We start from the raw sequence: 24,113 nt of genomic DNA, 5'->3' as shown, positions 1-24,113 counted from the left end.
AAGGGAAAAACATCCTCAGAGTTGGAGGAATAAGAAACAGTGGGAGGAACCAAGGCTCACATGTACTATCAAGGCTAATGTATAAGAAATGTTCTTTTAAAGAAAGACTGAAGGAATTTACATATTTATCCCTGTACAGACCATAATATCATTAAACCAATCAGAGAATCAGGAGGAATTTCGATGGGTAAAGGGGTAAGAGTCTAAGCTGAACCCCCATATCTCAGATCTCTCAAATGCTCTGCACCAAGAACCATCATTTAACAGTAGCTGATAAAACCACATGAACAAGAGATTACTTTACTTTACACCTTTATCATAAACAAGCTCTACAATACAGAGTTACTATATTCACTAATACCACTTACAACTTTACTACTGTACACAACACAAACCTTATGTTCACCATGACCTTTATCACCAACAACAAGCTCTACAATACAGAGTTACTATATACAGTCATATGAAAAAGTTTGGGCACCCCTATTAATCTTAAACATTTTTAGTTCTAAATATTTGGGTGTTATATATCTAATAACTGATGGACACAGTAATATTTCAGGATTGAAATGAGATTTATTGTACTAGCAGAAAATGTGAAATATTCATTAAACCAAAATTTGACCGGTGCAAAAGTATGGGCACCCTTATCATTTTATTGATTTGAATACTCCTAACTACTTTTTACTGACTTAATGAAGCACAACATTGGTTTGGTAACCTCATTGAGCTTTGAACTTCATAGCCAGGTGTATCCAATCATGAGAAAAGGTATTTAAGGTGGCCAATTGCAAGTTGTTCTCCTATTTGTATCTCCTCTGAAGAGTGGCATCATGGGCTTATCAAAACAACTCTCAAATGATCTAAAAACAAAGATTGTTCAACATAGTTGTTCAGGGGAAGGATACAAAAAGTTGTCTCAGAGATTTAACCTGTCAGTTTCCACTGTGAGGAACATAGTAAGGAAATGGAAGACCACAGGGACAGTTCTTGTTAAGCCCAGAAGTGGCAGGCCAAGAAAAATATCAGAAAGGCAGAGAAGAAGAATGGTGAGAACAGTCAAGGACAATCCACAGACCACCTCCAAAGAGCTGCAGTATCATCTTGCTGCAGATGGTGTCACTGTGCATCGGTCAACAATACAGCGCACTTTACACAAGGAGAAGCTGTATGGGAGAGTGATGCAAAAGCACACCTCAGGCGACTGTTTGTGGTGTGCTTGCAGAAATGGCTTCTTTTGCATCACTCTCCCATACAGCTTCTCCTTGTGCAAAGTGCGCTGTATTGTTGACCTATGCACAGTGACACCATCTGCATAAAGATGAGGTTGCCAAACCAATTTTGTGCTTCAGTAAGTCAGTAAAAAGTAGTTAGGATTATTAAAATCAATAAAATGATAAGGGTGCCCATACTTTTGCACCGGTCAAATTTTGGTTTAATGCATATTGCACATTTTCTGTTAGTACAATAAACCTAATTTCAATCCTGAAATATTACTGTGTCCATCAGTTATTAGATATATCAAACTGAAATGGCTGTTGCAAACACCCAAATATTTAGAACTAAAAATGATTAAGATTAATAGGGGTGCCCAAACATATGACTGATATTCACTAATACCACTTTACTGTACACGACACAAACCTTATGTTCACCATGACCAGAAGTGTCATAAACTTTCAGAGGGGCTCTAAGGAATCTGGAATGGACTGTAAACGGTAAAACATGTACTGTGGTCAGATAAATCAGTATTTAAGACCTCTTTTGGAAGAAATTGATGCCATCTGCTTCTGAACAAATGGAACAGGGTTGGGTTGTACACTTCTTTGATAGCAGCATGATTCCTCTTACAGTCAGTTCAAAGGACATTTCATTGAATTCATGTTTTGGTGCAGTGCTGAATCAAGCTGATGTAAAGTCATAGATTTCCCTCCCTATCCCTAATGTATCCTCCACACTCACATGTAATCACACCCTCATACATGAGTATCTATTCTCCTGCACATGCTCTGCTCTTTGATTAGTTCCTCAGTAGCCACACATCTGGAACTTTTGCCGGTCTGGTGTTTTCTCTTGGGAAGCCCCGCTGGCTTTCTGGGAAAGAGGAAGCATTGCTGTTTTCTTTCTCACTTGGTGTCCAATGCTTGTTTATCCAGTAATGAGTGCAATCACACGGCTCAGTGGTTATGAGGGAGCCTACCCCACCCACCTCTCTCTCTCTCTCTCTCTCTCTCTCTCTCTCTCTCCTCTCCCTTGCCCTCACGCCCTCAGTTCATTCCGTAACCCGAGGCACCGCACTGGCTCCACTGTACAGTCTAAATTTGGGGAAACTTTAGATTTGGCCCAGCTCTCAGCACACAAACCCCAATTTCCTCCCAGAGAGGGTGAGAGTGAGGGGGGAAAGAGAGGGAGAGGTGGGATGATGGGATGTTTACGCTAAACTGGGGTAAACCAGCGCTGGTTTCCATGGCAAATGCCCCAGTGACCGAATGAGTGAAGTCACCCCCCTCTCTCTCTCGTTCTGAGCGCTCGGGTCATTTTTCGGTCTTCTGCTGGTGAGGAGAGAAACGATTACAGGTAAAAAGTGGAAAAAAGTGCTTCACCCAGCTCCTCTCTTTGGCTCTTTCTCTCTCTCTTTGTCTCTCTTCACAGCGGAGAAAGTGATGCTGTGATGGACAGGCCGGGATGCAGGGCGAGACACTGACTTACTGTTAACGCACACTTCGAGAAACTGGTGCTTCGGTGTCACCACCAACCTACTGGAGAAATAGCAACAAGTGTTGGGTGCGTGACTCAGAGCGATGGCAGAGCCGAGAGGCTGACGGTAAGTGGGTCAGGTAGCGACCTCAGGAGACTTCCAGACAGCACTGAGACTTTATAGGGTGTGGCGTTATTGGGTTACATTATGGGAAGATATGAGACCGTGCCGTGTCAAAGTCAACTGGTTCATAGAGTTTACTGCTGCCCATCACTTACCTTGTTTCACTACGACCTCATTGCATTACATCAGACCCCCTTATGATCACATTCAGGTGTGTTAGAGCAGATTCCTCCAGACTCCACTCTGAACCCCCTAACTGCAGGCCTATTACCCACTTATTAAATTTAAATAGGCTGTGAACTTAATTACATAATGTGTTTATATTACGAGCTGTAGGGGCTTCTATGACTGTATTACTAAAAATGTTATGATGTAATGATAAAGAACAATGGGCCTTTTTTATCAGCCATTTTGAAGAAGAAACTTGTACTTAAAACCCATTTAAACCAGTTTTCAGGGATGTGTTCAGTTTATAAGGACACATTGGATTAATCATTATAAGAACGAAGCTGTGAAGAGCAAGTTGCCGTCTTCCGCACTGTTAAGTGTGGCAAAGGACTGGCAATGCACTGAAAACTGCAGTGTTTAAAGTATTACAATGTTTTTTGATAATGTTTAATAACACAAATTCTTTTTGTATACATTTTTAACACTGTGAATGAGTTTATGTTTAAATTAACTCCAGCTGAGAGCTGTATTTTATTCTAGATGGGATTTTAAGTATTTTAACTCCCACAACAGTTTAGATTTAACTCCTGAACAGAGTTAAAAGTCCAACTCCCAGAAAAGAGTTACTTTAACTCTGTCATAGAGTGTATTCGATGGTCACGCATATACAGTTAAAATTTGTTGATTTTAACTCTCAGGGAGTTTATTCCAAAAAACAGAATTTGCTGTGTAGGCTTTAATCTAAGGGGCCTTTCTTACATTTCAGTTTCACCATGCTCAAATTACAACACTTTTCACAAAGCCCCCCTTTAGTTAAGGACACTGAAATTCGGGAAATTCACAGGTACTCGGGTGTGTTTCGTTGCTGCATTAGTCTTTCCTCTCAGACACCTTCGGAGTCTGATTGCCTTTGTTCAACATGAGGACAAAACACGTTATTATGGGGCTTCAAGAAGAGAACCCTTAGAGACCCTTATCAGTCAGGGAGAGTAAAACCAATTATGTAGAATACAACTAAGAAGAATGAATGGACTCAATGGTCTCATTAATCACAAAGGGACTGGTGGGCCAACAGATATTTCATGACTATTTCAATAGTCATGAAATATCTGTGCAACAAATCAGAATCAATCTTTAGTAGAAATAAAAGGTTTCCCATTTTTCCCAGCTGAGAAATCTATGGAACCCCTGGAGCAAAAAGGGTAAAGGGCCAACATTGGTACCTTAGCAATATCTACAAAGAGTATCAAGGATTTAAGAGGATTTTAAACTGTAAAAAGTTTCAAGAAATATAAATTAAATGATATACACATGAATTAAACTTAACAGGTTCATGTCCCCTCTGTCATGGAATGATATATATAAGCAAGACATCTTCAGTGACTTGGTTGAGATGTCCTTCAAATCTGTGTGCGGTAACAGTTTGGTCAGTGCCAGGATCACAGATTTGCACCTTCAGGAGGCCTGATGTTTTGGTGTAGGGTTTAAACTGGGTAATGCTAAATCACCTTTGGTACTAATACCAGCATTTTGACAGCCTAACGAAATGTTAATAAGATCTTGCAACAAGTGGTCCTCAATGTGGGGTCTCAAGAGCTTAAAGATGTTGATGCAATGCCATGGTCAGCCACATCCCCAGACCTCTACCTGATTGAAAATATGCGGGATGCTATTGGATGTACTATAAAGAACGCCACCACCACTTCTGCCACATCTGCTGGAGCTGTGTGAGAATATTGGAGCTGCATGGAATAGAGTAAAAAAAAACACCATTAGGAACCGCTGAGCTGAGACGTGTTGCAGCATTACACATGCATTGCACACAACTCATTTTCCCATAGTTATATTATCAGTCTTAATGTTTTATTATTTATTGCTTCTGGCAAACCGACACTTCCTTCTAGGTGCAAATAATTTGGCAACTATTTATTTGACGATGTGTGCAACATTAATACTACATAAAGTGTTCAGCACTCACTATAGATGCTGGAACATTCTCAGCTTGAGCCTTTAACATTTGCTTCAGTTTAGACAGATGAATGAAATAATGTGAAGAATAGGGGTGTGACAAGACGAGACACGATATTGCGTTCACGAGAACGAGACTGAGATTGAAAAATAAAAGTTTTAAGAAAACGTCAAAAATGAAAAATGGCTTGAAAACTAGACTTTTATTTGACAAAATCAAATAACACAAACTTAACAGACTGGTTTCTCTCACACATTGATTCTATAAGAAATAGAAAGAAGAATAAGAATTTTTCTAATCTTTTATGGTGCAAACAATAAGTGCAAACCACAACATATTAAGACTATGGTTTGTGTTTTTTTTCTCCTAAATCTCTTGTAATTTAACTATGCATAACCACAACCAGTCATATTAAGACTATGCTTGAAGTGCAAACAGAGACAGAACATTTTTTTTAAATACAGTACAGAGCTAAGGGATTAGTACAACTGCCTATGAAACAGTCACGTGTAGGATTTACTTACAGTATTTATATATGTTTTGTTTCTTGTTGGTCTCTCTGTTACCGTTTATTGTTTCCACTGAAAAGCCAAAATGCAGCCAAATAAACAACTTAAAATAGCAGAAGCAACTTATATGCCAGGGGTATTTAATTAGAATTCAGTATGGTCCAGCTAGAGAACATTTCGACAGGCCAAGGTCCGGACCGATTGTTAACTTGTGTTATAATTAAGTGCTATTTCCTGTAAGGTTGTTTGAACTGAATGATGAAAAAAGTATATAATAATAATAATAATAATAATAATAATAATAATAATAATAATAATAATAATAATAATAAATGCCACTCTGGCCAGATTTTGTATATATTCCTCGCCTCTCTCCCTGTCGCGCTCGACTTGACTTTAGTTTCCGCCCGTTCTCGTTTTTCCGCTCGTTCTCCTTATGAATGCGTTTTTTCAGGGCTGCGTCCCAATTCAACAGCCGGAGCAGCGGGACCGCGCCGGAGCAGAGGGACTGCGTAAGGAGCGGTGTGTTTATTTATTTATTTTTCCTTACTGCATCTGCACAGATCTGATTGACTGAAGACAGCGTTTGGCGATCTTACCCCACATGTGTTTGGTCTGTGAGTTTACTGCGCCACAAAGCGTGTATACAATTAAATCCTCCGCAGTAGGTTTGGGTCCGCACTGGACAACATTTGGGTCCGGACCTGGACCGCGGTCCGTCCATTTGTGACCCCTGTTCTATGCAAATGCCCGAATTTTCCTCTTTTGCTGAGAGCTGCACTCCCTGTTACTGTGCCAGATCCCTCTTAAAAAGTCCACACTAAACTGTTTTTTTTTCTCTGCAAGAAAGGTTTAAGCTTTTTAATATCGCGAGATCTTGTGCCACGAGATCTCGTCACACCCCTAGTGAAGAACTGAACTGATACACACACTAAAAGAGTGAGTTTTTACAGACTGAAAACTGTCCCTCCCATAAATTGCCGGTGATTAATCACACTTTTTGGATTTCTGAGTTCAGTTTCACTAACTACAACTAGGCCTAATTACTGCCAGAGATTTACAATGAAGAAATCAACATCAAATATTTTTAAAAAAGCAACACATTATGCAGGAATCTGAAAAAAATCAAAAACAGATGAGAAAATAAGTCATTGATCATTTGTCATTCTGGAAAAGGTTACAAAGTAACCTGTGAACTTGAACTGGTATGCGTTTCTCTCATACTGTCACACCGCTAGTGGGCGCTGTCAAACGCTGGTCTAGCTCCATTTTGCAGATAAATCAGAACACATCCTGCGGCTGTTTCTACTGTATGCAGGGGCGGATTTTACCACCACGCAATTGCTTGGGGCCCCAGGGATCAGGGGGCCCCTGCTGGCCAAAATATTGCATTATTTGTTTTTTGTTTGACACCGAAGAGACACTCTACACACAAGTTAAGCTAGTCGAGGTAGACTAAGGAAGCTTCAGCGCAACAATGAAGCGGTCTTATTCCAGGCGTGCCCAAAAAAGAAGCAGAAGCAAGAGATGAAAAGTCTGACGAAGATGAGGCACCTGAGACAGCTAGGTTATCAGAAGAAGATGCTGCACCCGTAGCTGCTGAAGTGTAGAGAGTTACCCACAGCAGTCAATCCTAGAAGAGGCGGTAAACACAGCTAACATTACAGTTCTTTCTGACGACCCAGCGCTTTGGCCACAAACACTGACTGGCCAACAGCGATGTGAAATTATCAAACGTGGGCCAGTTCAAATAAAGGAGTTTGACTTTTCTCAAAACAACAACAAAATACCTCGTCGATTTACTGTCGACAACTACCACATGAAAATTAACAATGGAGAGAAAATAAATTGAAATTGGCTAGTTTATTTACTGGGAAGAGATTGTGTGACCTTTTTTGGCATTCTTCAGCAGCTCTACAACCTTTTCAGTTTGTCTGTGCACCGCTGGTCAATCCGACAGCGCCATGTAAAGCTCACTCTTTTAACAACAAGGTGGGATATCCAGAGATGATTGAGGCCTTAACTGAATTTACTGAACATGCTGCAGAGAAAAAGGATGGAGAGACACTGTATTTAGCACAGAATTTGTGCAAGGAACTGATGTCATGGCAATTTATTCTTTGTGTTGTGATCTGGTACAATATGTTGTTTCACATTAAGCATGTAAGCGAACTCCTACAGAGCCTGAATATGGCAATTGATACAGTGAAGAGAGAGACTGACCATGTTAAACAGTTTCTCCAAGAATACCGGGATCATGGAATTTTCTCTGCCAAAACAGAAGCAAGAGAAATCACAGATAGATATGACATTCCCAGTGGCAAGACAGCGAAGAACAACTCGCTTTTTTTTTTTTGTTTATGAGGGTAAGGACGAAGTTCAGCTTTTTTTTCTTCCCCAGATTGATACAGCACTAATCAGTATCAGTGAAGGGTTCACTGAAGTCGATGTTTTCTTTGTTTGGATTTTTATACTCTGCAAATAACATGAAGAAGGCAGTTGAAGAGGACTAAGTAAGAAACTGGAGCACACACTGGGTGATGTTGACAGCCAAGACCTGGTTCTGGAATTGAGGGCAGCTGTCAGAGTTTTTCCAGATCACATCTCTTCTCCTGCAGATATTTTAGATTACATTTACAAGGAGTATCTCTTGGAGCTTTATGGCAATTTAAGCATTGCCCTGCGCTTACTCTTGGCATTGTCCATTACTGTTGCTTCAGGAGAAAGAAGCTTCTCCTCCTTAAAAGTGATTAAAAAATTCTGCGCTCCACTCTGTCTCAAGAAAGACTGACTGGCTTAGCAATGATCTCCATTGAGCAGTGAGTCCATAGGTGGAGGACATTATCATTGCGTTTGTTGAAACCAAAACCAGGATGGCTCAATTCTGAGTGCAGTATGAAGATTGAAAATAGTGCAAGGTGAGGCAATATTGCATTTTGCTATAAAAAAAAAAAAAAAAGTTTGATCAGGGCCCCCGGAAAAAAACAGTGCTTGGAGCCCCAGAACTACCAAGTCCGTCCCTGACTGTAAAAGTGTTTTTATCCCAGTAAAATAGAGCAGTAACTACAGCCCTTTTAAATATATTAATACTGTAGCTTGAAGAATTTAAATGTATTTGTTTATAGTGTTTACGGAACTATTTATGAAAATAGATAATTTTGTAAAGGGAGCAGTTTTAAATTTGTTAGCGTATCTATTTTTAAGGTCTATTATTTACATTCTTTAGCTATTTGTCTAATAATAAAGTCTAATTTCTTCATATATTGTGTAATTTTGTGAGACAAAGTAAACTCAATACTAATCAAAGCCTTAATTTAAAGCCTTAGTGTTTTATATTATATGTATTCCTAATAGTACATTAACTCGCAAAACTATATTAAAGACCAGTCATGCAAAAAAAAATAAAAATAAAAATAATAATAATAATAATAATAATAATAATAATAATAAAAATACAGTGATACACAATGAACCATCTCACAATTACCAAAAACATCTTAATGAGTCTTGTTACATCTGATGTAAAACTAACACATCATTTTAGAAAAAGAACATCATACTGAATGTAAAACATGATGGTGGTAGTGTGATGGTCTGGGGCTGCTGGACAACTTGCTGTAATTGATGGAAGCAGGAATTCTGCTGTTTACCAGACAATCCTGAAAGAGAATATCCAGCCATCGGATTGTGACCTCAAGCTCAGGTGTACTTGGGTTCTGCAGCAGAACAATGATCCAAAGCACACAAACAAGTTCACCTCTGAACTGAAAAAATAAAAATAATGAAAAATAAAGGTTTTAGAGTGGCTTAGTTAAAGTCTGATTTAGATGTTGTGGCATAATCTTAAATAGGAGGTTCAAGCTTGAAAACTCTCCAATGTGTCCGAATTAAAAACAATTCTGTAAAGATCAGTGGAACAAAATTATTCCACAGAGATGTGAAAGACTCAGTGCCAGTTATCAATAAAGCTTGATTGCAGTTGTGGCACAACCAAGTTATTAGGTTAAGGGGGCAAACACTTTTTTACACAGGGTTAGATTGGTTTGGATAGTTTAATCCTACAGTCTGATCCTAAAGTCTGGTCCTACAGTCTGATGCTACAGTCTAATGCTACAGTCTGATCCTGCAGTCTGATCCTAGAGTCTGATCCTGCAGTCTGATCCTACAGTCTGATCCTGCAGTCTGATCCTACAGTCTGATCCTACAGTCTGATCCTACAGTCTGATCCTACAGTCTGATCCTGCAGTCTGATCCTACAGTCTGATCCTACAGTCTAATGCTACAGTCTGATCCTGCAGTCTGATCCTGTAGTCTGGTCATACAGTCTGATCCTGCAGTCTGATTATGTAGTCTGATCCTACAGTCTGATCCTACAGTCTGATCCTGCAGTCTGATCCTACAGTCTGATCCTACAGTCTGATCCTGCAGTCTGATCCTACAGTCTGATCCTACAGTTTGATCCTACAGTCTGATCCTACAGTCTGATCCTGCAGTCTGATTATGTAGTCTGATCCTACAGTCTGATCCTACAGTCTGATCCTACAGTCTGATCCTGCAGTCTGATCCTACAGTCTGATCCTAGAGTCTGATCCTACAGTCTGATTCTACAGTCTGATCCTGCAGTCTGATCCTACAGTATAATCCTGCAATCTGGTCCTGCAGTTAAGTCCTAAAGTCTGGTCCTACAATGTGATTCTATAGTCTAATCCTGCAGTATAATCCTGCAGTATGATCCTACAGTCTGATCCTACAGTCTGGTCCTACAATGTGATTCTTCAGTCTGGTCCTACAGTCTGGTCCTACAGTCTGATCCTACAGTCTGATCCTGCCTTCGGATCCTACAGTCTGGTCCTACAGGCTGATCCTACAGTCTGATCCTGCAGTCTGATCCTACAGTCTGATCCTACAATCTGATCCTGCAGTCTGATCCTGCCGTCTGATCCTACAATCTGATCCTACAATCTGATCTTGCAGTCTGATCCTACAGTCTGATCCTACAGTCTGGTCCTGCAGTTTGATTCAAAAGTCTGATCCTACAGTCTGATCGTACAGTCTGATCCTACAGTCTGGTCCTGCAGTTTAATTCAAAAGTCTGATCCTACAGTCTGATCCTACAGTCTGATCCTACAATCTGATCCTACGATCTGATCCTGCAGTCTGATCCTGCAGTCTGAACCTACAGTCTGATCCTACAGTCTAATGCTACAGTCTGATCCTGCAGTCTGATCCTGCAGTCTGGTCCTACAGTCTGATCCTGCAGTCTGATTATGTAGTCTGATCCTACAGTCTGATTCTACAGTCTGATCCTGCAGTCTGATCCTACAGTCTGATCCTAGAGTCTGATCCTACAGTCTGATCCTACAGTCTGATGCTACAGTCTGATCCTACAGTCTGATGCTACAGTCTGGTCCTACAGGCTGATCCTACAGTCTGATCCTGCAGTCTGATCCTGCCGTCTGATCCTACAATCTGATCCTACAATCTGATCTTGCAGTCTGATCCTACAGTCTGATCCGACAGTCTGGTCCTGCAGTTTGATTCAAAAGTCTGATCCTACAGTCTGATCCTACAGTCTGATCCGACAGTCTGGTCCTGCAGTTTGATTCAAAAGTCTGATCCTACAGTCTGATCCTACAATCTGATCCTACGATCTGATCCTGCAGTCTGATCCTGCCGTCTGATCCCACAGTCTGATCCTGCCGTCTGATCCCACAGTCTGATCCTGCAGTCTGATCCTACAGTCTGGTCCTACAGTCTGATCCTACAGTCTGATGCTACAGTCTGATCCTACAGTCTGATGCTACAGTCTGATCCTACAGTCTGATGCTACAGTCTGATCCTGCAGTCTGATCCTAAAGTCTGATCCTAAAGTCTGGTCCTACAGTCTGATCCTACAGTCTGATCCTGCAGTCTGATCCTACAATCTGATCCTGCAGTCTGATCCTACAATCTGATCCTACAGTCTGATCCTACAGTATGGTCCTACAGTCTGATCCTACAGTCTGGTCTTACAGTCTGATCCTACAGTCTGATCCTGAAGTCTGATCCTACAGTTTGGTCCTACAGTCTGATCCTACAATCTGATCATACAGTCTGATCCTACAATCTGATCCTGCAGTCTGATCCTGCAGTCTGATCCTACAGTCTGATCCACAATCTGATCATACAGTCTGATCCTACAATCTGATCCTGCAGTCTGATCCTGCCGTCTGATCCTACAGTCTGATCCTAAAATCTAATCGTACAGTCTGATCCTGCAGTCTGATCCTACAGTCTGATCCTACAGTCTGATCCTGCAGTCTGATCCTACAGTCTGATCCTACAGTCTGATCCTGCAGTCTGATCCTACAGTCTGATCCTACAGTCTGATCCTACAGTCTGATCCTGCAGTCTGGTCCTGCATTCTGATCCTACAGACTGATCCTACAATCTGATCCTGCAGTCTGATCCTACAGTCTGATCCTACAATCTGATCCTACAGTCTGATCCCACAGTCTGATCCTACAGTCTGATCCTGTGCTGTCTGATCCTACAGTCTGATGCTGCAGTCTGATCCTACAGTCTGATCCTGCAGTCTGATCCTACAATCTGATCCTACAGTCTGATCCTACAATCTGATCCTAGAGTCTGATCCTGCAGTCTGATCCTGCAGTCTGATCCTACAGTCTGATCCTACAATCTGATCCTGCAGTCCGATCCTGCAGTCTGATCCTACAATCTGATCCTACAGTCTGATCCTACAGTCTGATCCTGTGCAGTCTGATCCTACAGTCTGATCCTACAATCTGATCCTACAGTCTGATTCTACAGTCTGATCCTACAATCTGATCCTACAGTCTGATCCTACAGTCTGATCCTACAATCTGATTCTACAGTCTGATCCTGTGCAGTCTGATCCTGCAGTCTGATCCTACAGTCTGATCCTACAGTCTGATCCTGTGCAGTCTGATCCTACAGTCTGATCCTACAGTCTGATCCTGCAGTCTGATCCTACAGTCTGATCCTACAGTCTGATCCTGCAGTCTGATCCTACAGTCTGATCCTACAGTCTGATCCTACAGTCTGATCCTGCAGTCTGGTCCTGCATTCTGATCCTACAGACTGATCCTACAATCTGATCCTGCAGTCTGATCCTACAGTCTGATCCTACAATCTGATCCTACAGTCTGATCCCACAGTCTGATCCTACAGTCTGATCCTGTGCTGTCTGATCCTACAGTCTGATGCTGCAGTCTGATCCTACAGTCTGATCCTGCAGTCTGATCCTACAATCTGATCCTACAGTCTGATCCTACAATCTGATCCTAGAGTCTGATCCTACAGTCTGATCCTGCAGTCTGATCCTACAGTCTGATCCTACAATCTGATCCTGCAGTCCGATCCTGCAGTCTGATCCTACAATCTGATCCTACAGTCTGATCCTACAGTCTGATCCTGTGCAGTCTGATCCTACAGTCTGATCCTACAATCTGATCCTACAGTCTGATTCTACAGTCTGATCCTACAATCTGATCCTACAGTCTGATCCTACAGTCTGATCCTACAGTCTGATTCTACAGTCTGATCCTGTGCAGTCTGATCCTGCAGTCTGATCCTACAGTCTGATCCTACAGTCTGATCCTGTGCAGTCTGATCCTACAGTCTGATCCTGCAGTCTGGTCCTGCAGTCTGGTCCTGCAGTCTGATTACAGGACAGGGTGAGACGGCTCATCTCCTCTCACACTCTGACTCTTCTCTCTCACAGCTTCAGGAAAACACACACATGGTTTTCCTCTCAGTGGCTGAACTAACAGGTTTAGGAGGGTTTCTCTCTGTATCTGCAGCCTGAAACAAAAGAGTCCTCTCTCTGTGCTTCTCTCCACTCTCTCACTCCGTTCCTCCTCTCTCCGGACTTCTCATCTGATCAGGTTTCCCTGCACAGCTGCACTCTTCTCATGGCCCAGCACTCATTCATTTTCCTCCCTTTCTCTCTCTCTCTCATGCTCTTTTATTTCTCTCAGTGCCCAATACGGCTGAGAAATAAAAATTACTATAAATTTAAATGTGCTTGTTTACAATTAACACAAGTTTCCTTTTTGATCCAAATTCGACGCTTTCTCATGATTTCCATGATTTCCATTTCATGTCATGTGACAACTACAGTGAATATATAACTGCATGTAAAACCTGATTCAGAAAATTATAGTATTTCTTCTTAATTAAATATTATTTTGTTTGCTTGTATTTTTCAGTTCCTTTAATTTTGTGAATGCTCAGCTGCATCAAAAATGAGGGTTACCCTCAAATGTACTACCGAGTGGAAATAAAGGTTGATAGATTGATTCATTGAAAAAGTTGGGACAATATGAAAAAAAGCAAAAAAAAAAAATGCTCTATAGATAATATTTTGCTCTCTATATAGTGTATATTACATTTAAGTTTCTATTTATTTGGTTGCAGATAAGTATCAAGTTTAAGATAAGTATTGCTTTAATTATATTATATATTAATTTCTTAATATACGTCGATTCCTGCATTTTAGACCTGCTACACATTCCAAAAACACTTCAATTTACCTTTTGGCACTAAGGATGCCACGTGACAAAGTGTTTCAGGTGTAATTTTTTCCCACTCTCCCTGCCAACATGAATCAAAATATACAACAGTATGGGTTCATCTTTATCATCTTATTGTTTCAAAATGTTTTACACATTCTCCACTGGGGCAGGTCAAGACTTCAGGCAGTCTAGTCCAGTACCCGTACCAATTACCTGTTCCACAGCCATGCCTTTGTAATGTGTGCAGCGGGGGTTTTGCATTATCTTGTTAAAAAATGCATCAACATCCATAGAAAAGTTCCCATCTTAAAGACATCATATTTTGCTTAAAGATCTCAATGTGCTTTTCTATTTATGCAGTGTGTCTAAAGGGGTTGGAGATACGGGGGTTCAGCTTGTGCTCTTACACTTTTACTTACCTTGAGTTCACACAGGGACGCGACGAGCTCAATGCGTGTATCATGGTCCAGCCTCCGACAAGAAAACATTTATTAAATGTGTGTTTGTATTACGTATGTATTTGTTAGCTAAATTAAGATAACTAAAATGGTTACAAATACATTGATTTTAATAGGACTTTAATATGAATTTTACATATATGTAAGCTATATCATCCAGTCAATTGTATTCCCAAATGAAAAACATACACTTTGGAGGGAAAATATGGTATAAATATGAGGAATTGTTTGGCCACTTTATTCTACAGCTATAACTCCCGAGCTTGCTGGCCGTTTCAGTGATTTACCTGCGCTGGAAACACAGCCGTTCCTGCAGATTGAAGTAGGTCCACCCCATTCAACAGAATGAACAGGGAAAGGAACCAAAAGTTCAGAGAGCAGAAGCTTGAGGACCTTGGACCTTGACCTTGGACCTTGTTTATGATAGGTCCGGAGGAAAGCTAAAAGCCAATCGGGTTAGAATGTCGCTTTACCACATCAGAAATAATTTGCATAAGGTTGAGAAAATTGAAACTCTGTGTTGCTTGTCTCTCTGCTTCTTTGTCGCCTCTTTCGTGTCGAGGTAACAAATTGCACCCTGCCATAGGAAAATAAATGGCGCCTGTCACGTTGTCGCTTTCCAGTGTGAACGCAGGGTTAGGCTTAACAATTACACTTAGACTTGAGCTCTTACAGTTCCTTTCAATTCCTTGAGGTTTTCCTCTCAGAAAGAGAGCTCTTTTGTTTCAGACTGCAGCTACAGTCCTTTTAGTTCAGCCAATTCCTGCAATGGTTTTATGATATTAGATCATAATAATGGTTCAGTGCTGTAGAGGGAGAAAAATACTAATTCCTTCCTGTTTTTCTTTTTTCTTTGAGGAACACTGTTTGTATTCACCTGTTGGAAATCTTATACATTTTTGCTTTGTACTTCATTGCACTTGCCACCTTTTTTTTGCAATATGTTGCAGGCTTAAAATGTCTGTAGATGTATATTGTGAGCAGATAAAACGTTAAATATTCCTAAGAGTAAACAACAAAAAGTATGTTGCACACAATAATAACATTTAAATGATTACAATAATAGCTTAATGCATTAATGCAGAACTTAACTTATCAGTATGTGTGTTTTACACCCATCCAACCACACACAAACACATGTTGTAGGCCACCAGTCTTATAATATATAATATACTCACATGACTGCACTTAAGGTTGGGAATGAAACAATACAAGATTTTCATTGTTGCCCACGGTAATGATGATATCACAATACTGTGATTCTGTGATACTCGATATTCTGTGATACTGCATATGTGTGACTGAAGAGGATACAATTATGGATTTATTAGAGTCAGTTTAACAAAATTTCATAACCAATATTCTTCACTGCAGGTTTACCGAAATTCATTTGATTTTAGCGCCACCATATGGAGTAATGAAGCAGTAACTTCAGTCTAATTGGGGGCAAGTCTAAGGAGTTAAGAGCACCTGTTTCAATAAAATAATGATATTTGTTAGCATTTTTTGATATCACAAACTAAAATGATATACTGCAATACTAATATTTTGTCCAGTTCCTAAACTGCACACACCGGCTGAATTGTACATTAATGTACTGTGTTAACTTCTTTGTGGGTACACTGTATTTTACCAGGCAAAAGTCACTATATTAGTATAGCCAAAATTATTAATAGAATTTGTGCTTTACATTACTCAATACTATAAAATAATCTGTAATAATGAGAGGTATTTTTAAGACTGTCCTGTATCAGTAACCTTTCAGTGAATTCTCGTGAACAGTGTGTGTTGGGCCACAGGTGTTAGGAGGTTGTCTGGACCCAAGGAGTCACTGTTAATAGTTTTCAGAGCTGAGTTTATATCTGAAGGAGTGTTTCCGGCCACCCGATCAAGCCTAACCTGTAAAAGTTAATGGCCTGCCTGCAGGAAACCAAACATAGATGGTGTTTTGATTACGTGAAAATTGACATTTCAAAAGAGATTAGGATCAGACCACTAAAACAACAGAGCGGAGAGCCGAGGGGCAGGGGCCAGCCGAGAGCTACCTCCACAGGCCTGGCACCACACGCAACCGCAATTACAGACACACACACACACACACACACACACGCGCGAACATGTCCGCCTTACCTTCTTCCACTCTGTATATACATCTGTGTCAGCGGACATGTGTGGTGGATCTGCTTTAAATGAGTGCAAATGTCCAAACGCTTCTTAAATGGTTTTTAATTGGTTCATAGCCTGGCTGTGCGGTTCTAGGAAAAAGCTTTAATTGTTTTAGAATTTTTGCTTATTTATCATAGAGCCATTTTATTACATCATATATTACATCATTTACCAAAAAACGGTCAATTGAAAGACTCTTTCAAGGAACCAAAAGTGGTTCTTCCTTCCATGGCACTCCTTCAAAAAGACCCACTTTTAGCACCTTCATTATAATACAGAGTGTAGCCCCCCTTTCACATCTGACCCCGTGACCCTGCCTTCAGAAGGCTTTCAGGGATCCTTCCTTAGCAGCAGCAGGTGGGTCAGATGACCTCACCTCGCAGAGACAGTCCCATTAATGACAGAAGCGCTTGGCTTTTCCCCACATGACTGTGATATTACTGCCCTATTGCTGCTGTTATTATTAACACAGGTGTATTTTCCCAATGAGCGAATCCTCCGGTACACTGAATGGACGCGGCACGGGCCCAGGCAGAACCTGGAACGAGGAGAAAAGCTCAAAAGACACGAAACCCTTCCAGCCAAGGAGCTTCTACAGCTCTGCTGAAACAGCAGCAGAAGCCTCTAACACTGGCTGGCACATTCCCCATAGAGACAATCATGAATTTGTGAATTAGCTGCCATACACATTCATACTCCTTCACATAGCCTTTTTCATTTACTAAATAAGTAATCTATCCAAGGTTTAAAGGACAGGAGAGAAAGTAAAATAAATAGGATTTAAAGGAAAAAATACAATTAAAACATAAATTTTGTCCAATTCCATTTGTCTTTCTTGGGATGAAAGGAGTTTGCCATGTCTCAACAATAGTTGGTGAGAAAGTGGGCATGGATAGACCATTTAGGTCACTTCATCAGTTTTGATAGTCAGAATCATATCACGATTAAGCCAAGCCACATAAAAATACAAGCAGAAACTGAGCCAAAAAGTATTTATAGTACCAGTCAAAAGTTAGGACACATCTTCTCATTTAACGTTTTTATTTCCTTACTTAGTTTATTATCTACATTGTAGATTTATTTTAAATACATCAAAACAATTAAGAGATATATAAGGAATTATGTAGTAATCAAAAAATTGAGATGGTGATTTGGGATGAGCTGGAGTGAAGAAAAAGCAGCAACTATTGTTCAGAACCTCCAGAAACTCCTTCAAGATGCTGAGAAAACTATTCCAGGTGACTCTCCCTCATGAAGACACTGAGATTAAAATACCAAGAGTGTGCAGATCTGTCCTTTTTATCTTCTTTCTTCTTCTTCTTCCTCTTATTATTATTATTAGCAGTAGTAGTATTGTTATTATAGACTGTTATTTGTACAGAAACAGACTGAATATAAATAAGATATAGCTACAGAATACTAACGCATATATCCGATACACACCCTCACAGATAGAGTTTGGGAGCTGTGAAAATCATCATGTGTAAGCGATAGCGGCTGGGCCAGACCCGGACGTTTGCGTCCAGACATGAGCGACTCTCTCTCTTTCTCTTAAAAAAAATCACCATGGAGATGCCTCTGACAGCACAGCGTTTCATACGAAGACATAATACACACACACACACAGATTCTCTCAGATGCACCCTAACGTCCACTAACCTGAACCTTAAGCACCTTAGCAGCCCATGCATAGAACTCCTGCCAACAGGTAGACTCAGATAAAACACTCACATGACTGACTGACCACACACACACACACACACACAATCAGTAGGTTGTGTCAGTTAAGGAAGGTTATGTTGAGTCTCGTCGCTATACACACGGATCGGTGCTTACCCTGAGGACTCTGGGTAATGGAACATGACAGAGCCTCATTTCTATAAGCGCAGAAACAGGCTTCCTCTCTTTCTCTCTAATTTCTCTCTTTCACTTAATTGCGTTTTGCCACACACAATCACTTCCTCATGTGTAAACTCACACTCACCTCGTCCTACACCTAAAAATAAAGCCCTCTCACACACACACACATACACACACATAAATACACAGCACACGCAGGACTTTATAAAACAGCTGTTGAAGCTGAGGGGTTCTCCTCAGGATGGAAAGCCTAGGGCTGGAGAGAGGGACGAGCGAGAGAGCTACTGTTGTCCATCACTCTCTCCTTGCAGTTAAATATAGTGGAGATATAGAGTAAATATAGGCAGGCTGCTGGGGAGCCCCTCATTGAGGCGTGCGCGAGCGCACACACACACACACACACACACACACACACACACACACACACTCGTACACACACAGACACTTGCCAGCCTTCAGTTCTTGTCTAATGTTTTTAGGTAGTTCTTATTTATTTATTTTCAAAAAAGTGTGTCAATTAACCCACCCATTTACTAAAAATCACCTTTCACTTGCTGTCAATGCCCTACTGCTCCTGATGCTAGGGGGCCGTAAGGACAAGCGCATGCCTCCTCTCATACTCCCACTTGCCACCAATTCAACATCACAAAGCAGCCAATGCACCTGTGGGATTTGTTAAGCATTGGATCCGCAGCTCTGATACATCGGCCAATTACCCACCCTGAGAGAGCATGGTCACATATGCTCTCTCTGACTCCAGCTACTGATGCAGCTAAGTCACAGGAGGGCTGCAGATATTTGGATGCAGTTTGTGTTCTTAATCACTTTCTGGATGATGTGTGTAAAAGAATTTCAAGGATTTTACATTCTCTGCCAAAACCTGACCCGATGCACAACGAGATTTCCTCCCACTGTCCTTAGGCCCTGTGGTGTGGGGCTCAAGAAAATGGTCTATGTTGCTCTATGCCGATTTTTTATATATAAAGCTAAGGCATAATAATCACAATAAAGGAAAAGAACAAATTACACTGTGATTGTAAATCGTAAAAAACTTGCAAAAATGTTATTATCAAGCAGCACTGGCCTACACAAAATGCACACACAAACTCCTCTATTCATCCACATTACACTTGGCCTGCAGTGCCTACTAAATACAGGCTTCACACATCATCCTTGTAGCCATTTTTATGATATATAGGCGTGTGGATCATTGTTTACATTGTTGTTGTTATAATCATTTGGAGTTTATTCTTTAATAAACAGTTTTCCTAAATAATAGGCCTATGCTTTTTTCGTGTTGTACTGTTCATTGACATAATTCTGATAAACAATCAGTATTCTAGTTAAAATTATCAATTTTTATGCTCTATTTACTAAAACAATGCCGGGGTCAAATTGGACTCAAATTGGGTTCTGGTAGGGCCAGGTTGGATTATTTGGGCCCGATCTAAGCTCTAAAGAAAATGTCAGGACCTCTGTCTGAAAGCTGATGCCATTGGGTCATGCAACAATAATGAAAATAAATGCAACATGAAACAAATAAGCAAATCTACGTCACAATGATTAAAAAAAAACTTTTGGCATGGCCTTTTTAATATTCCAACCTAAGCCTTATTGAAATTTGACAGACTATGGCTGCACAATATTATGAAAAACTTACAGGTGATAAATTGTGATAATAAAAATCCAGTAATGTTCCCAATTGTCAGGTCAGTGATCCAACAATTAATGATATTAGCAATGCAATCTGTGTATCAGTGAGTGCAGCTCTTTTAATGACTGGGTGTGAATTTCTCCCTTTCATTGTGAGACTTATTACTGCATTAATACAGCAGGTAAAAGGCTGCAGCTGGGTTATCTCCAAGAATATATTCCAGCTTGTTGTAAAATAGGCAATGTCCACTTTTTGATTTGTGTCTTTGTTTTTTTTTTACAGTTCATTTTGAAGCATGAATCACTGAGCAGTGATGAAATAGACCTTTTAATTTAGTTCAAGGATGTTCTAAAAAACATAAAACATAATAATGGTAGAATTATTACATAATAATAATGGTAGAATATTTTAATACAACGTTTAGAGCTAGATGAATACTAACGATATGGAAATGTTAAAAGTAACATTCCCTGCTTCCACTATGATCGGGAGGTTGCTGGTTTGAATCCTGGTTATGCTGCCTGCCATCAGCAGCCGGAGTACAATTGGCCTTGATCTCTCTGGGTGGATAGATGGTACTCTTTCCCCTCTTCACTGCAAAGGATGATGTTGGTCAGCACAGGCGTCTGTGAGCTGATGTATTGGAGCTGAGTTGTTGTGCTTTCCTCTGAATGCACAGGTTACTCTGTAATACTACATCGGCAGCAGTTCGAAAAGAGGTAGTGGCTGACTTCACATGTATCGGGGGGAGTTGCGTACTAGTCTTTCCCCTTCTAGTGTTCGAGCATTGCTAGTGATAAACGGGGGGTTAGCTAAATTGGGGACAAAAAAAATAATAATAATAATTTAAACACTGACACAAGTGACATTGAACCAGCATTACCAGAACATTTAAAATGTTAAATAAAAATGTTTTAAGAACATCCAGAAAACTAGACAGATTGAACATTAAGAATTTGAATTGTGACAACATTCTACTAATCAACAATTGTAATCTGGGAATAAATCAAGTCAGTCTTTTACTGCCTGTGGAAGTGAACAAATCCACACAGTGGTTCGTGTGCGCAGAGAGGTCCAGTCAAACCTGTTTTTTGACCTAACTAATAAGTGTGTGCTACATAGAAGTAAACCTCAAACACTGTTATTCCTGCTTCAAAAGCAAAACCTACATGAGTACTCAGTAAACCAACACAGTAAAACAGAACTGTAAAAATATCACAACCATTTATGCAAATGGTGCTCTCTGGGTCCTAGGCTATGGTTACCTTCACACAGCAGGCAATATAGGGCAGTGTTTTTCAGTGTTTTTTCTAAATTGACACTTTTTAGCCAAATTATGACAATATGGTCACATAATTAATCTATACTTACTCAGCCTGAAACCTCAGCCTGTTTAGATAAACACAAAGCTGATATTCTAAGAAGAATTGAAGACAGACACACACAAAGCTCTTCATCAACACCTCTCAGTCTCTCTCCGTTTTTAGTTTTTATAGCAGTCAGGGTTGAAAAGCTTAGCAAACAGAGTCTATGTTTTGTTTGGAGACGGCATTTAAGCTTACTTGGGACCATGGCACTGTTGGTTAGCATTTCACCAAACACCAAGCACAATAGAGTTGGTGTCACCACATCCCAGGTGAAAGTAAATCCAAATGAAAGATAGCTTCCAAGTTCACCATATTTGCTTTCTTTTGACTTCCACCTGTACTAAAGCCTTCATTTGGGGTCTGGATTTTTGTCCCATTGTTCCTTTTCAAAAAGGTCTTCATCACTGTCCACCTGTCTCGTTCATCACTACAGCTGAATCACCTGCTTCTCCTATCTCAGAGAACAAAGGCAATTAATTATCTGCTGCCCCTACTGACAAGGAAGAAAATACATTACTTTTAAAGCACTGCCACTTGATAATGTGCCAAGTAATGACCAATTAAGGAAATTGGATAATTTTCCACGGCACACCTTATAATATCTCACAGCATACTGGTGTGCCGCAGTGGTTGAAAAAAACTGATATAGTGATTTTTGGTGGTGGGACACTGCAAAAGTATTTATAGCCATGTTTCCCACTTTTTCACATTTTGTCACCTTACAACCACAAGCTTAAATATACTTTATTCAGATTTTATTCAGAACAGACCATCACAAAGTAGCACATAATTGTAAAGTGTAATGAAAGTTATGCATGCTTTTTTTATCAAATAAAAATCTGAAAAATGTGACGTGCAAATGTATTCAGCCTCGCATTTCAACACTTCGCTGCAAATACAGCTGCAAGTCTTTTGGGGTATGTCTCTACCAGCTTTGAGATTTTTGTTCATTCTACTTTGCAAAACAACTCAAGCTCAGCCAGGTTGGATGGAGAGCATCTGTAAACAGCAATATTTTATATGTTGCCACAGAAGCTTGATGGAAATTAGGTCAGGACTTTAATTGGGCCATTCTAACGCATGAATATTCTTTGATCTAAACTATTCCATTGTAGCTCTGGTTGTATGTTTAGGGTCATTGTCCTGCTGGAAGGTGAATCTCCTTCTCAGTCTCAAGACTTTTGCAGCCTCCAACAGGTTTTCTTTTAGGATAGCCCTGTATTTAGATCCATCCATCTTCCCATGGGATGGTGTGTTACAGAGGGATGAGCAGTGTTACTTTTCCACACATAGTGCTTTGCATTCAACGTTGGTCTCATCTGACCACAGCAGCTTCTTCCACATGTTTGCTGTGTCCCTACATGGCCTGTAGAAAACTGTAAACGGCACTTCTTACGTCTTTCTTTCAACAGTGGTTTTCTTCCTGCAACAAAGGCCAGATTTGTGGAGTGTATGACTTATAGTTGTCCTGTGGACAGAGCTGTGGATTTCTTCGACTCCTCCAGAGTGACCATGGGCCTTTTGGCTGCTTCTCTGGACAGTGCTCTCCTTGCTGGATCAGTTAGTTTGGGTGGATGGCCATGTATTGGTAGGTTTGTAGTTGTAGAATACTTTTTTCCATTTTTGAATGATGGACTGATCAGTGCTCCTTGACTTGGGAAATGGTTGTATAACGTAATCCTGCTTTAAACTTTATCTCTGACCTGTCCTTGGTCTTTTTGTGATGCTATTTGTTCACTAGTGTTCACTAACAAACCACAGAGGCCTTCACAGTACAGGTGTATTTATACTGAGACTAAATTACACACACAGCTGGACTCTATTAAGTTATAGAGTTAGACTTTTGAAGGGAATTGATTGTACTGTATTTTTAGGGGTTTTGAAGCAAAGGGGCTAAATACTTTTGCATGTCACACTTGTGCTATTTAATGTTGGTCTGTGACTTAAAATCTCAATAAAATACATTCAAACTAAATTAGAAGGCTTGTATCACAAGCACTCCATGTTTAAAGACATACCACACAACAAACTAAATAAATAAAATAAAATAGACATACACAGTAAATTAATGAGGGTCGCCAAATAAGTCCTTTTTACAGCAAGCTAGAACACATTCTCAGGGATGATCCCAGCTGCAGCCATTTGAAACTGCTAATAGCTCCTGTGATACTGGAAAAGATGAAACTGAAACTTAATGTGAAGCGTCGCTCTTCTGAGCCTTTAGGAGTGTGAACTGTTCAGGATCTACAGGCCCAGCGGCAACATCTGTGTGTAGATGTGCTGCAGGATGCCATACAGAACCTGGATGCCTCCTTGCCCAACTGTACAGTTTCTCATCTTGTTTCCAGGCTAGAGGCTCCTACAGGGTACTAGAGCCTCATTTTAATTACAGTACAGATTTATCATTTAAATCTAATATGGCAATCACTCTAATATATCATACCAGTGTATAATATTCAATAGAAAGCGAGAGAGTTAAAGACATGGTTAATGAGTTACGGGAGAGATACAGGTCAGAGGTTTGCAGACAGTCATCTGAGCCCATCTCTCTCTCTCTCTCTCTCTCGTCCTCTTTCTCTCTCTCTCTCTCTCTCTCTCTCACGT

At 40.4% G+C, this 24,113-nt stretch overlaps 1 protein-coding gene across 2 annotated transcripts in view; it reads left to right on the top strand.

Moving 5' to 3' along the window:
• Nucleotides 1–24,113, top strand: part of wdfy1 (WD repeat and FYVE domain containing 1) — a 1,176,431-nt gene that overhangs the window by 848,976 nt on the left and 303,342 nt on the right. The window lies entirely within an intron of this gene.

This window comes from Astyanax mexicanus, chromosome 18, assembly GCF_023375975.1.
Source record: "Astyanax mexicanus isolate ESR-SI-001 chromosome 18, AstMex3_surface, whole genome shotgun sequence".
Taxonomy (NCBI): Eukaryota; Metazoa; Chordata; class Actinopteri; order Characiformes; family Acestrorhamphidae; genus Astyanax; species Astyanax mexicanus.
Note: the sequence above shows the minus strand (reverse complement) of the source record. Positions and strands in the feature narration are given on the sequence as shown.